A 5663-nucleotide genomic window follows, 5' to 3' on the forward strand; every position below is an offset into this window, starting at 1 on the left:
TTTTGTGTGTATGATTTATAATGAGTTCATAGCAATTAATCTGATGTTACCTGCTTTGAAATACCGGGTGTCCCAGAAGTCTTTCCCTGATTACAAACTTTATTCATATCCGCTATATGCAAGGTAGAGATGTGAAAGTGGTGCTAAATGTTGGAAAACTAACCATGTTATTTTGTTGCAGGTTTGAGTAACGTTGCAGTAGTGTTGCAGTGTCAGTGCCGAGAAAACCGGAAATGTTCACAAATCAGGAAAAAGCTCAGCATGTATCACGAGACCCGGTCACCAATAACAGTGCAGAGGAACTTTCAAATGTACAGAATTCTTCCGTATAGAATATCTGCCATCAATAAGTTGGTATTTAAAAAATGGAATTTATCTTCATTCCCAAATCCTGTCAAGTCCAAGAAACATTGTATGGAAAGATGCCACCCGATGTCAAGAGCATTAATTCTGCATTCCTTGGTACTGACACTGCTACACTCCAGCCACATTACTGAAACCTGCAACAAATAAACTTGGTTAGTTTTCCAACATTTTGGCACCACTTTCACATCTCTACATTGCATATAGCGGATATGAATAAAGTTTGTAATCAGGGAAAGACTTCTGGGACACCCGGTACTTAAAGATATTCAATATTACTGAAATCATATTGTAAACATTACATAAAAATCGTGTTCAAATATTTCAATAAAAATTATTAACATACGCTATTCGTTTAACTACAGAATACAATTATCAAGTAAAGCTTAAACAACCTAAATTCACTACAGCGTCAATATTCAATGAAAAATAAACAAAGGAAAATTCTGATAGAAGATTACTGCATATGTTAAAAATTGTCAATTTGATTCATAAAATAATGTCTTGAAATTGAAGACACCCAGTTTTGCAATTAAATAAATATAATGAACGTCACGAAATGAAACACTAATTTAGAATTTCTTATTCGCTTCTCACGAAATATATACATTAATTGGTTATTAATTGGAATCATGTTGATAGTGTGATTGTAGAACACCTGTACTTCAGACTAAGGATGAATAATAGTCTCTTAATTTCTTCACAAGTCTGAAAAAAAAGTTAATGCCCCGCGTACATTGTATGGCCAAGGTTTCGGCCCCAGCTCGCGCCGGCCCTGGATTTGATTGATTGGCTTGCTTTATTTTACTTCGCTTTTTGTGCCACTTTTGGCTAATTTGCGAAGATGGGGGATGAGTGATGATATGATGAAATTGACGAATGGACACTCACAAATATCCATGCCCAGGCCGGGATTCGAACCCAGGACCCCTGGCGTCGTAGCGCGATGTGCTAACCACTCCGCCATGGGGAGGGGGCGGCTGGCGGCCCTGGAGACAGAAAATATGAAGTGAAGACGCACATACTCTTCACATGTTATCAGAACCAATGCTGTCCAACATATCTTGTAAACTTTTGATTTTCATCGAGGTGAAAGCGTCAAATAAAAATTTCATGAAAATTACACAGTCGCTATTCAAATCTCCATGCATAGACCATTACATAATAACCGATGTATATATTTGAAAGAAAGCAGCCGAAAAACTAGCAAAAAGGGTCCTGTGGGCCAACTGCTATTACATAACGTAACCAACCGAGACGTTTTTTCGCCACCAATTGACCGCAACTCTTCGATTTCTCGTCTGCTGAAATCCATTTCATGCTGCAGCCAAAGATGACTACGTGGTTTCTTTTGCACCGAAAAAACTACAAGCCTCAACGTCTCCTACGTGCCTCATTGACACCCGCTTCTGGCTTCCAAGCGAAACGTCTTTCGGGTATAAAAGGCGCGACAAGTTACTGGTGTCTATGTACTTACCACAAGTTCTTCACTGGTACATTTGCCTTCTCAGGAAACCAGCAGCTCACCATGAAAGCTTTTGTAAGTATGCAATGTAGTCTCAGCTTCAGCTTCTGAAAGCTGAAGGAATACTGTAACTTGATCTATTTTCTGCAGCCTTCAGCTGTCGTCTTTTGTTCTCATCGTCTTAAACTGTAGGTCCAGTCTCCATTAGCCTAGCTGAGCACGAACTAGACTTGCAACAAATTTTGATTAAGCTGAGGCTCTTTTAAAGGTTGGGGGTCTTTCTAGATCAGAAAGGAATCCAGTAAAACAAACTTTGATTAAGATGAGACTCAAAGGTTGAGGTTTTTCTAGATCAGAAAGGAATCCAGTAAAACAAACTTTGATTAAGATGAGACTCTTTCAAAGGTTACGGGTCTTTCTAGATCAGAAAGGGATCCAGTAAAACAAACTTTGATTAAGATGAGACTCTTTCAAAGGTTGAGGGTCCTTCTAGATCAGAAAGGAATTCAGTAAAACAAACTTTGATTAAGATGAGACTCTTTCAAAGATTGAGGGCGTTTCTAGATCAGAATGGAATCCAGTAAAACACACTTTGATTAAGATGAGACTCTTTCAAAGGTTGAGGGTATTTGTAGATCAGAAAGGAATCCAGTAAAACACAATTTGATTAAGATGAGACTCTTTCAAAGGTTGAGGGTGTTTCTAGATCAGAAAGGAATCCAGTAAAGAAACTTTGATTAAGATGAGACTCTTTCAAAGGTTGGTTTTTTTCCTAGCTCAGATAAGAATTCAGTAAAATCAACTTTGATTAAGATTATACTTTTTGAAAGGATGGGATTCTATTTAGATCAGAAAGGAATTCATTACCACGAACAAATTTGATTAAAAATTCTGAAGCCTTATAATCAAGGTGTCTCGAGTTCGATACCCTGTGAAAGCACATATCACAGTTGTTGGATCCTATTTTAAACTGTAGATTCAGTACAGATTATCCTATCTGGGCATAAAGAAGACTTAATAACAAACTGTGATTAAAATGAGACTATTTTAAAAGTTTGTGTTCTTTGTAGATCAGAAAGGATTTCAGTACAAGTAACATTTTTTTTGTAAACGTTGTCGCCAAATATTCAAGGTGTCACGAGTTCGATATCAGGTGGAGACGTATTGCACAGTATCTAGATTCCGCCTTAAACTTATATGTCCAGTCCTGATTAGCCTATATGAGCATAAATTGAACTTAAAACAAACTTTAATTAAGATAAGACTGTTTTAAATTTTGGGGTTAAGTTCTACATCAGAATGGAATCCACTACAATGAACAAATTTTATTGTAAGAATTATAATCACAATCAAATCCTTACCTTAATGTAAGTTCTGCGAAAATTACGGTAAGCAAGTAGTTTGCTTACTTAATTTGAACTTGGTAAGTCTTTTGAAGGAGGGAGGGGGGAGATTCTTGATACGTACGTACCTGGTATTTAATGTTAATCCTAGCTTACCGTACTTACCTGAAGGGGGCTCAGAGGTATACACAATATTTTAGCACTTATTCAAGAAACCGTTTTGGGCTCAGAGGTATACACAATATTTTAGCACTTATTCAAGAAACCGTTTTGGGCTCAGAGGTATACACAATATTTTAGCACTTATTCAAGAAACCGTTTTGGGCTCAGAGGTATACACAATATTTTAGCACTTATTCAAGAAACCGTTTTGGGCTCAGAGGTATACACAATATTTTAGCACTTATTCAAGAAACCGTTTTGGGCTCAGAGGTATACACAATATTTTAGAACTTATTCAAGAAACCGTTTTGGGTTCAGAAGTATACACAATATTTTAGAACTTATTCAAGAAACCATTTTGGGCTTAGAGGTATACACAATATTTTAGCACTTATTCAAGAAACCGTTTTGGGTTCAGAAGTATACACAATATTTTAGAACTTATTCAAGAAACCATTTTGGGCTTAGAGGTATATTTATCACTTAAACAAGAAACCATTTTGTTACTGAATCACTGCTTCCGTTGTTTCTTACATTAGTGCAACTTATATAACAATAACAGTATAATATTTACGCAAATCCTCATCATTAATGAAAAACAAGAACCAGTTATTGCGGGAGTGTCACACACATATTCTATCATTCACAAAACCTAAAAAAATATCATTTGTTGCCTCAATATGTTTTTATTTATATGGGTGTAGTTATATAGCAATTATAATAATTACAATAATTACCATAATTACCAACCAACCAACCACTGTTACTGGCATGAGTGTCATGTCAGAGCACACATCGCAATGGGTGGCTGATAGGACCACCACGTGAATTTTACCCTTATATACGTTACCTTTGTGATTTTATGAACGAAAGTAATTACATAAATGGAACACCATAGGAACAATGTAATTTATTTTCAATTTTTTAATACAAGTGTTCACAGTTGAAAATTCGAAACAAAACAGGAGGTGGTTGGCCTGCTGTATCACCTTTCTCTCTGGTAAGTTAGGTTTAATTTATTACGATATAAATTGTCTTCATTAGTAATTGATTAGCATCTTCATTACCAGTGAACTGTGGATATACCAGGTGATTACGCGTAGATATGTAGTAAACACGATGTATCAACTTCTGCAGCAGGGCCTTCCCGATGGCGTAGTGGTAACGTCGTCGTCTTATAATCAAGTGGTAATGGGGGTGCACATAGTGGTTCGGATCCCACTTTAAACTGTAGGTCCAGTCCCGATTAGGCTACGTGTGCAAAAAGTAGACTTTACGAAAAAACAATTCAACAACCACTACTCAAATATTTATAAAATTATCAAAATTTGAAATTGACAAACAAAATTTAGCAGAGGGTGTTGTAAAACATCTTCAGAGGTGTGTACATTTCTTATTGTTTCTTATTCTTTCTTATATGTCCCAAACGTTTCCTTTATTCTAGTTTGCTCTGTTGGCTGTAGCCATAATGGTCGGTGTTCTTAACGCCCAGCACCATGGAGGACACCACTTTGGTTCTGGTGGTGGTGGTTCTGGACACGGTGGTTCTGGTGGACATGGTGGCCATGGAGGACACCACGGATTCGACCACCATGGAGGTAGCGGAGCAGGCGGCCACCATGGGCATGGGTTCGGTGGACATGACCACGGATTCCATGGGGGTCACAGCGGAGGCCACGATTTCCACCACCATGGCGGACCAGGAGGTGGACACCATGGATTCCACCATTAAGAATTTCATCGTTATGTCTTCATTGTTGCTCTGTACGGAACGTTAATTAACTATATTTATTGAAATAAAGTAGTTATGTTAGTATTCATTGAGTCTGTTCCTTATGTGACACTTGATACTCCTAACGAGTGGTGTTCGGTGTTTTCCATTTCTGTCACGGGCCTCGCAACGGAATAAGTATCATAAAAGTGGAGACAAAATTGCTTCTGGAAGTTCTTGTGCGTTTTCATGAGTGGATATATCGAAGGTGGGGCTCTAGTCCACGATGAAATTACAGTTATGAATCCAGTGGAAAGATTTACTTGCTCTGGCATGGTTCAACTGCCGTACACTATACGTTTACGTCTACATGCGTTGTCTACACGTAATCTACGCGTAGATTACATTGGGTTGTAGTTTACATAGACTACGTGCACTGTAAAAAGTGTGGCAAAGTACATTAAAATTAATTTTCAAGGCTTTCAAGAAAGGAAAGTGACATTTTCAATTATATCGGTTCCTAATGAACTGACAAGAATCCTATTTACAACAAAATTTCTCTTCTCTTCTATCATCAACTATGGAAGAAGATAAATAGTATGCAAAAAACAACAACAGA

The 5663-nt window shown here is 37.4% G+C and overlaps 1 long non-coding RNA gene across 1 annotated transcript; it reads left to right on the forward strand.

The window, feature by feature from the left end:
- The first annotated feature begins 1857 nt into the window (after window positions 1–1857).
- Window positions 1858–5065, forward strand: LOC146003344 (uncharacterized). The gene is made up of 2 exons (XR_014443823.1): window positions 1858–1903; window positions 4778–5065. It is a non-coding gene; the product is annotated as an uncharacterized LOC146003344 (long non-coding RNA).
- The last annotated feature ends 598 nt before the right edge of the window (window positions 5066–5663 follow it).

The sequence above is a fragment of the Lepisma saccharinum genome, chromosome 20 (genome assembly GCF_977018435.1).
Source record: "Lepisma saccharinum chromosome 20, izLepSacc3.1, whole genome shotgun sequence".
NCBI lineage: Eukaryota > Metazoa > Arthropoda > Insecta > Zygentoma > Lepismatidae > Lepisma > Lepisma saccharinum.